Source organism: Zalophus californianus, chromosome 8 (genome assembly GCF_009762305.2).
Source record: "Zalophus californianus isolate mZalCal1 chromosome 8, mZalCal1.pri.v2, whole genome shotgun sequence".
NCBI lineage: Eukaryota > Metazoa > Chordata > Mammalia > Carnivora > Otariidae > Zalophus > Zalophus californianus.
Window position 1 is genome coordinate 130,301,555 of NC_045602.1, and position 10,375 is coordinate 130,311,929.

The following is a 10,375-nucleotide window of genomic DNA, read 5'->3' on the forward strand; positions in this document are numbered from 1 at the left end:
AAAAAAAAAAAAAAGAAATCGCAGCGTGTACTGGGCATTGCTCTGCATATGTCTGCAAATGACTGAGAAAGCACCGAGAGTGGTGGTTTTTGGGGTTGGAAATAAATTTTAGTGGGCAGGCTACAATATGCATTTCTGGGATGATGAGGATACATTCCCTTTTTTTTTTTTTTAAAGACTTTATTTATTTATTTGAGAGAGAGAATGAGAGATAGAAAGCACGAGAAGGAAGAGGGTCAGAGGGAGAAGCAGACTCCCTGCTGAGCAGGAAGCCGGATGTGGGACTCGATCCCGGGACTCCAGGATCATGACCTGAACCGAAGGCAGTCGCTTAACCAACTGAGCCACCCAGGCGCCCGAGGATACATTCCCTTTTGAAGACCACCTTCGTGGGAATTCGGTCAGACGAGGCAGCCTCCTCGAGCTGATGGTCAAGGTGTCAGGGCTATTGCAGGGGAAACGTTGAGTTAAAATTTCTCACTTGTTTGTAGCTGAGGGTCTCCCAGCTGACCCAGCTTCTCACATTTCAGGAATTAGGAGGGAAAGGCAATGTTTTTCGTTGTACCTAGAAACCAGAGATTTGTACACATTCAAGACAAGTTACAATTTATTATCGAAGAATTCTTGGTGGCTAGGAGATTTCAATCAAGAGATGAAGGCTGAAGAAGTCCTTCTTCCCCAGGACAGGAAGGAACATCTAATTATCTCCCTATCTTTAGTTTGCAAGGCGAATTTAAAAACTGATGCTAGTATTTTTGGCTCTGGAAAATCCAAATGAGTTGCTCACATTCATGTAATAGCAGGCACAGGTTGGGGTCTAATCCTAGCTTGATTATAACCTAGATGTGTAATATTGAACAAGTTAATAGGACTCGGTTTTCCTCACCTGTAAAATGGGCATAATAGATGTAACATTGTGTGACGATTGCAAGACTACCTGGCAAGTAGTAAATGTCTTACAAGGTCAAGGAATGCTGGCTTTTAAAAGGAAGAGCGGGTAACAGTCATTAAGTCTTTGTTCTGTTCCAGGAATTGTGCATTGTGTTAAGCAATTCACATTGCAATTTTAATTTAAATAGTGCTTTGGAGAGCTATCTCCGGACATCTGATCTAAAGAAGAACCTCTCCCAACCCACTTTTTCTATTGCATAAAGCCCCGATCATGACTTTCAATTACTTTATTTAAATTTATATTTTGGTCTGTCCTCACCACCAGGAATGAAAGTCCCCTAAGGGATTTTATTCCTCCTGTTCATCTATGTATCTATTCCCAGGCATGCAGTAGGTGCTCAATAAATATGTTAACTGAATGAATGAATGAATGAATGAACCTCAGATCAGTGTCTGAGGAGTCCCTGCTGCAGACACAAAGCTGTGCTTCCTCTCACGTCCTGCAGAGTGGCTGGAGGGTGCGAGGGGCGGTGGGTGGCAGTCCTGAGTTAAGAGTAGCACCATCCAATATGGTAGCCCGTAGCCATATGTGGCTACTTAAATTGAACTTTCAAGGAATTAAAGTTTAGAAAAAAAGGAAAAATTCAGCTCCTCAGGCATACTAGGACATTTCAAGTACTCAGTACTCAAGAGCAGTGACTATGCAGCCAGGATAGAGAATATTTCTATCACAAAAAGTTCTATTGACAGAGCTGATTTAGATCCAGGAGCATTTGGCGATATCTGGAGACATTTTTGATTGGGGAGCACAACTTGAGGAATGCAACTAGCATCTAGTGGGTAGAGGCTGGGCTGCTGCTAAATATCCTGCAGTGCCCAGGACAGCCCCACAGCAGAATCACCTGGCCCAACACGTCAGTGGTGCTGAGTCTGAGAACCGTGGTTTACGAGAAGACACTCGGGTGACAATTTTCTCTGTATGACCAGAATGCTAAATTTCCCAGGATTTAGATGGATGAACTCGCAATTAAAAGCCTGATGAGGACTTTTCAGTGTATGTGGCATGAAGTCCAGTTCCTGGCTTCCATCCCTGGAAGTCTTCCTTACATTTTGCACAGGATATTAAAACCCAGAAACCATTATCTAGCTGTGTTGTCAAATGTCCGCACTTCCCTGGGAGTGTAGTGAGACCCATCGAGAATGAGCCACATCACCAAGACCAAAAGGGATCTCCAAAGGCTGGCTCTTTGAGATCAAGGAGGATCCACAAACTATGGCCCTTGGGCCAAATCTGTGCACGAGCTCAGAATGGTTTTTACATTTTTAGACGGTTGAGAAGCACTAAGCAATAAGAGGGGCGCCTGGGTGGCTCAGTTGGTTAAGCGTCTGCCTTCGGCTCAGGTCATGATCCCAGGGTCCTGGGATCCAGCCCCGCATTGGGCTCCCTGCTCAGCGGGGAGCCTGCTTCTCTCTCTCCGACTCCCCGCTATCACTCTCTCTGTCAAATGAATAAATAAAATCTTCAAAAAAAAAAAAAGAAGAATTTTATGACACATGAGAATTACATCAATTCAAATTCTGGTGTCCATAAATGAAGTTGTTTTGGAGCCTGCGTGACCATCATTTGCTTTAGTATTGTCTGTGGCTACTTTCACACCCGAGGCCAAGTTAGTGGTCTCCCCACGGAAACCCTAGTGTGACCCTCAAACCTGAAAACTCTCTCCTCTGCCCCATTCCAGAAAAAGCTTTTGCTAATTCCTACTCTGGAGATGAAAGATCTTGGTAGATTTTTCTTTTTCTTTGCCTCAACTCCTTAGACTTTTCTTTTACTTTCTTTCATTTTTTTATTTTTATTTTTTATTTTTTTCTTTAAAGATTTTATTTATTTATTTGACAGAGAGAGACACACACAGCGAGAGAGAGGGAACACAAGCAGGGGGAGTGGGAGAGGGAGAAGCAGGCTTCCCGCTGAGCAGGGAGCCTGATGCGGGGCTCGATCCCAGGACCCTGGGATCATGACCTGAGCTGAAGGCAGACGCGTAACGACTGAGCCACCCAGGCGCCCCTCTTTCATTTTTTTTAAAAATCATAATTATCCTGATAATTCGTAGGTATAGACTCAGACCAAATGAACAAATGGACTTTCTTTGGGAAGCAGAGCGCAGGAGGGGATTAGCTGTCATGCAGGGGCTTTCATGTGAAAGATTCCTCTTAGATGAATTTAGGGAACAAAGACCCCGTGGTCAATGATTTCTGTGGGTATGGAAGTAAAAGACTGGCCGAGTCCTTTTGTCAGTTTTGAGCACAAATCATACAGTTACTGAATACCCCCGGCCGCAGTAGTGTTCTTTTAATGCTTAACTCCGTGACCTCACAAAAATAATTGCTGGGAAGCAAATTTACTTAGCCCTCTGCCTTTATTTGCTGACCAAGGGGCTCAGCCGATAGTCATATTGTTTATGGAAATGCGGGAGGGCGTAGGGTGTGGGGAGGAGAAAGAACACAATTTGGACAGAGAAGGTGGATGTATTGAAAGGATTCAAGGGATTTTGTCTTTGCTTTATAATTGGAGTCAGGATTTCCCTTCAAGTTACGCATTGCAGATGGGAAACCTCCCTGGGTCCCTCTGCCCGAAAGCCCTGTTAAGCCCTATTCTCACTGGGTTGGCATCTGGCTTTTTAAATCCTTGTCATTTTTATGATTATAATAATTATTACATCTTGCCTAGTGAATGGGCTTTTTCAAATGCTGAGAATGCCTTTAGTCAGAAAGAAAAGCAATTGATTCAAAATGATTAGTTTGCTTCGGGGGCAGTTGTGAATTTGGGTTTCTAAGTCTCTTAACAATTTTCACCAGTGCCTGCCTCTCAATTGGCCTTGGAATCCTACTTGCAGAAATGAAAGAATGCATGTTGGAAGAAAACCCTCAAATAACCTTATTTTGCTCCACACCCTAATTTTGGAAGACAGATGACTCTGATTACAGAGGGGATGGCCTCAGTGGTTTGGGGACTGCCTCCTGTAGGCAAGAAAGCAGGGAGATTTTCCAGCCTTTCTATTTGGAAAATCAAAACCTGCCTTGGCTGCAAGTGATAGAAAAAAAAAAAAAAAAGAAATGACATTAACAAAAGCAAAAGTTAGCAACAGGACTTCACCAGGCCAGATTCCGCTCCTTAAGCCCCTTCAATGCAATACTGAAAGTGGCTTCCTTAGAAAAATACTTAACCACCCAATCAGTCAAGCCATCTGATAACTGCTTATCTTCTCTAATGCGATTGAGATTCTGTTTGATGCCCCTTTGCATTCCAATCACAAAGCTCATCTTAGGTAAGCACCTTGAGGAGGGAAAAAAAAATTCATGAGTCTTCAGCTTCTGCATTCATGGAATTTTCTTTTCACAATGGAAGGAAACATGTTAAGCTGGGTGGGGGTGGGGTGGGGGTGTGGAGGTGGTTGAAAATCTTTGAAAGGGAGGGGTGCGGTGTTCAGTTTACGTGTAGTGCACATGCCCAGAAAGGTGAAACACTTTATTCTGGCTAAATGGTTGAGAAACAACTAAAAAAAAAAAAAGGCTATTTCATGATGTATGAAAATGATACGAAATTACACTTCAATATCCATTAAGAAAATTGTACTGGAATGCAGGTTCCAGCCTCTGGAGCTAAAATAGTAAAGCAAAGAAATCCTGTGAGGGAGGGGAAACATGGAAGATGGATTAGCTACTCTGTTCTTCATTTTCAACCCCCCAACTATGCAGGAAAAATAAAAAATTTGTATAAGTGAAGATATGCAAAATTTGTGATAATCATAACTTGCTGTGTCCCCTGCACTCCCCCTCCCTTTTATAATCCTCTACAAAATGGGACAGAAGCAGAGTGCCCCTCTCATAAGAGTAAAAGTTAATAAATGGGAATAGCCTGGCATACAGTAGGTGCTCAAAAAATCTTAGCTGTTTTTTTTTCTCTCTAATGCAATTTATTTTTTAAATTCAATTAATTAGGGCGCCTGGGTGGCTCAGTTGGCTAAGCCACTGCCTTCAGCTCAGGTCATGATCCTGGAGTCCCGGGATCGAGTCCCGCATCGGGCTCCGTGCTCGGCAGGGAGTCTGCTTCTCCCTCTGACCCTCCTCCCTCTCATGTGCTCTCTCTCTCTCATTCTTTCTCTCAAATAAATAAATAAAATCTTAAAAAAAATAAATTCAATTAATTAACATATAATGTATTATTGGTTTCAGAGGTAGAGGTCAGTGATTCATCAGTTGCATATAATACCCAGTGCTCATTACAGCACGTGCCCTCCTTAATGTCCATCGCCCAGTTACCCATTCCCCGACCCTCCTTCCTTCCAGCAGCCCTCAGTTTGTTTCCTATGATTAAGAGTCTCTTATAGTTTGTCTCCCTCTTGGATTTCATCTTGTTTTATTTTTTCCTCTCTTCCCCCGTGATCCTGTTTTGTTTCTTAAATTCCACATATGAATGAGATCATACAATAATTCTTTCTCTCACTGACTTATTTCGCTTAGCATAATACTCTCTAGTTCCATCCACGTCATTGCCAATGGCAAGATTTCATTTTTTTTTTTTTGATGGCTGAAGTAATATTCCATTGTGTACATATACCATATCTTCTTTATTCACTCATCTGTTGATGGACATCTGGGCTCTTTCCACAGTTTGGCTATTGTGGACATTGCTGCTATAAATATTGGGGTACAGGTACCCCTTCGGGTCACTACATTTGTATCTTTGGGGTAAATACCCAGTAGAGCAATTGCTGGGTCATAGGGTTTAGCTGTTACTCTTGTTAGATTATTGTTAACAGCAATTGTTCCTTCACTGGTTTGTCTCCCATTGTTGGGGAAGTACGAATTGATATAACCTCATTTGAGTGAACTTGGCAGTATCCACCAAATTTCAAATCATTATGTACTTTGACCCAGCAATTCAATTCATAGGAACTCATCCAACAGATAAACGCCCAGTCTCTGTGTCAAACAGATTATTTTTGTTTGGGGTTCCACGCCATGTGCATGTCTTCTTTTTTTTTTTAAGATCCATTTTTTTTCATTTGAGAGAATGAGAGCACAAGCAGGAGGGGCAGAGGAGAAGGAGAGAGACGCTCAAGCAGACTCTGCGCTGAGCATGGAGCCTGATGTCAGGCTGGATCCCACCACCCTCCAATCACGACCTGAGCTGAAACCAAGAGTGGGGCACTCAACTGACCCTGCCACCCAGGCAGCCCTACATGTATTATTCTTTCAATTCTGTGTTATTAAGGACTTACACATTTGGGGCGCCTGGGTGGCTCAGTTGGTTAAGCGACTGCCTTCGGCTCAGGTCATGATCCTGGAGTCCCGGGATCGAGTCCCGCATCGGGCTCTCTGCTCAGCGGGGAGTCTGCTTCTCCCTCTGACCCTCTCCCCCTTCTCATGAACTCTCTCTGTATCTCATTCTCTCTCTCAAATAAGTAAATAAAATCTTTAAAAAAAAAAGGACTTACACATTTGGGAAATTGACCCCATTTTCATTTTGTAATGTCCCATTTTTACTCTGGTGATAATTTTTCACCTGAAGTCTACTACTTTGAAATTAGTATAGCCATTCCACTTTCCTGTGCTTAGTATTTGCATGAATTAACTCTTTCAATTCTTTACTTCTAATCTGTGTCTTTATATTTGAAGTTGGTTTCTTGGCTCTTGCCTTTTTATGCATCTTGATGATCTCTGACTTTCTAATTGGAATATTTAAGTCATTTATACTGATAGTAATTTTTTATATGGTTGGAATTAAGTCTACCATCTTGCTCTTTGCTATTGCCTCATCTGTTCTTTTATTTTTTTCTTGCTTTCTTTTGGATTAATTGAATTATTTTTATGATTCCATTTTATCTCCACTGTTGGATAAATGGCTATATCTTTTTATTTCTCAGTTGTTACTCGAGGGCTTATAACATGCATCTTTAACTTATCATAGCCTGCCATCAAATTGTATTATAATACTTCACATATCATGTAGAAACCTTGTCACAAAATGCTCCCAAAATACTTCTGTGCTATATCTGTCATAAATTTTACTATGACTTATGTTATAATCCCTGAAATGCTTTATTTTTCTTTAAGCAAAAAAACCCACAAAAAACAAAACAAAAACAAACAAACAAAAAAACTCAATTGTAGAACAGTTTTAGGCTTACAGAAAAATTGTGAAGATTGTATTGAGGGTCCCCACACCCCACAGTGTGTTTCCCTTACTATTAACCTCTTACATTCGCAAGGTACATTTATTTCAATTAATGAACCAGTACAGATTCATTATTATTAACTAACACACATACTTTCCTGATATTTCTTTAGTTTCCACCTAATGTCCTTTTTCTTTTTTTTTTGTTTGTATTATTTTTATTAAGGTATAATTAGCATCCAGTGAAATCCACAGGTCTTAAATCATGAGTTTATGTGTTTACAAATACATATACCCATGTAACCCACTCCCCTATCAAAAGATGTAATATTTCAATCACCATAGAAAGTTCCTTCCTGTCTCACTCTGTTAACTCTGCCTTTCTAGAGGCGAGCAATGTTCTGAGTTCTTTCACCATGTATTAGCTTCCTCTTCTAGTTTCATATAAGTGGAAGCATGCACTATGTACTCTTTGGCTTCTTCAGCATAGTCCTAATGTCCTTTTTCTGTGTTTGGATCCCATCCAGGCCACCACATGACATTTAGTTGTCCTAAACTTAGGCTTCTCTTGCCTGGGACAGATTTGCAGACTGTCCTGTGTTTTTCACCATAACAGTTTTGAGGATTATTGGTCAGGTATTTTGTAGAAGGTCCTCAATTGGGATTTGTCTGATGTTACATATTTGTGGGAGGAAGACCACAGAGGTAAAGCCGGTCTCATTCCATCACATCAAGGGGACATCCTATCAACACAACTTATCACTGCTGATGTTAACTTTGATCCCCTGGCTCATGTTATATTTGTTAAATTTCTCCACTATAAAAAAATTTCCCTCTCTTTCTACTCTGTACATCAATAGTTATTATTATTTCTAGAAACTTTATTTTCTGCCAACCTTATTTCCATTTTCCGTTTAAGCTTTTCTGGAAGAATAGCTTCAGACTGCTCAGAGGTCATTCCTGCCTATTTGGTGGCCTGAACAGTGGGAGCTGCAGGTCAGTCTTCAGTGGTGGGCTGAGCCCTGTGGTCCTCACCAAGGAACCACTGAACGGGCACAGAGGGCACCTACATGCCCTCAGACCGGCCTGTGACTTTGGGTTGAGCAGCAGTGAACTCAGGAGCTGGATCATCCAAATTCCTCCTGGGTCACAGCCTTTCCAGCAGCTGCCTGCCTGTTCTTCCTTCTCAGTCTCTTCGGATCTCTGCAGAAGCAGAGATCAGACGTGGCCTCCCATGGGTGTTCACAGAAGATGGTGCCATGAATGTGCAGGACTTCCTGGGCCAGCACCCACCACATCAGACCCACAGAATGAGCTTTCTCTCTGTTGCACGGGATGGCAATGTCCATACAACATGGAGGAGCATCTGTGTTATACAGAGCAATTAGAGGAAGGTTAACAAGATAAGCTTCTGGGGGAGGCTGGAGGTCAGCCCTGGGATCAAGAAACACCAAAAGTCTTGGCTCCCAGAAGGCTGCCTGGGTCTGGTTAGCGAAGGTTCCGGGAGGGAGGCGGCCAGCAAGAGGCCCGGCTCCAGCGGTAGCCGCACACTCCAGCACAGCTGACACACTGGCCCTTCCATGCAAGGCCACTTCTTTATTCAGCTCGTGGCCCATTAAACAGAGCCTCCTGCCACAGAGGAATGCTGGGCTGTGTCAGGCTTATGAAGAGAAGGTATAATGTGCACAAAGTCAGACTGTATTTTATTGGCCATTTAAGGGATATTTTTGAGGGACATTTTTAGACTATATGCATTTTTTACTTTCCATACTGGCTTCAAAATCAAATCTCCACTTCATATGCAACTTTGTAAATTGTACTGCTATAATTTATGGATATTAAAATAACTCAAAGGCACAGAACATTTCCTTTCTTCTATTCTATACTGACATTTACCCAGACATATTAACCAATGAGAATTATTTCCTCTCAGTCTCTGCTCCTGGAAAACAAATGTTTATTTTTTTATTATTTTTTTAAAAGATTTTATTTATTGGGTGCCTGGGTGGCTCAGTTGGTTCAGCGACTGCCTTCGGCTCAGGTCATGATCCTGGAGTCCCGGGATCGAGTCCCGCATCGGGCTCCCTGCTCGGCAGGGAGTCTGCTTCTCCCTCTGACCCTCTTCCCTCTCATGCTGTTTCTCTCTCTCTCTCTCTCTCAAATAAATAAATAAAATCTTTCAAAAAAAAAAGATTTTATTTATTTATTTGACACAGAGAGAGAGACAGCAAGAGCAGGAACACAAGCAGGGGGAGTGGGAGAGGGAGAAGCAGGCTTCCCGCCGAGCAGGGAGCCCGACATGGGACTCAATCCCAGGATCCTGGGATCATGACCTGAGCTGAAGGCAGATGCCTAACCACTGAGCCACCCAGGCACCCCAAGGTTTTATTTTAAAAACTAAAAATGCGAATAGAGTTTTATACTCTTCACCTGAGCATTTTCCCTCCTGGGACTTCATTCTGCATAAACGGCACAGATGAGTCCAGTTTTATATATGAGGATGTGCTTTGCAGCATTGTCAGCAAGTGCAAAAAACTGGAACAAATTCACTGTCCAAAAGCAGAAATGATTAAATATATTGCTGTATATCCATATCTAGAAAAATGATGGGATGGCCAAAAAAAAAAGGAATGAAGTAGGAAATTTATACGCAGATGTAGAAAGTTATCCAGACCACTGCTGTCCAATAGAACTTTCTGTGATGATGAACATGTTCTGTGTCCAGCGTGGTGGTCATTAGTCACATGTAACACTAGAAATGCAAAGTGCAACCGAAGAACTGAAGGTTTGAATTTATTTATTTATTTATTTAAATTTAAATATTCATATGAGGTCCATGGTAATGTACTGGACGACACATATCTAGAACGTATAATTTGAAGAAAAGTTTAGTTGAAAAATAGTGTGAGGGGCGCCTGGGTGGCTCAGTCGTTGGGCGTCTGCCTTCGGCTCAGGTCATGATCCCAGGGTCCTGGGATCGAGCCCCGCATCGGGCTCCCTGCTGGGCGGGAGGCCTGCTTCTCCCTCTCCCACTCCCCCTGCTTGTGTTCCCTCTCTCGCTGTGTCTCTCTCTGTCAAATAAATAAATAAAAAATCTTAAAAAAAAAATAGTGTGAAGAGTATGATTCCCTTAAAAGGTATTAAACAATATATGTCACTTTATTTTTTAAATTTAATTAATTAATTGATTAATATTTAGAGAGGGAGGGAGAGAGAGAGAGAAAGGACAGGCAGAGGGAGCAGGAGAGAGAGAATCCCCAGCAGCCTCCGTACCCATACAGAGCCCGACGCAGGGCTTGATCACAC

At 42.2% G+C, this 10,375-nt stretch overlaps 1 pseudogene; it reads right to left on the bottom strand.

Annotated features, from left to right (window-relative positions):
• Positions 1-3,887: 3,887 nt before the first annotated feature.
• LOC113938518 lies at positions 3,888-8,685 on the bottom strand (annotated as a pseudogene).
• Positions 8,686-10,375: the final 1,690 nt, after the last annotated feature.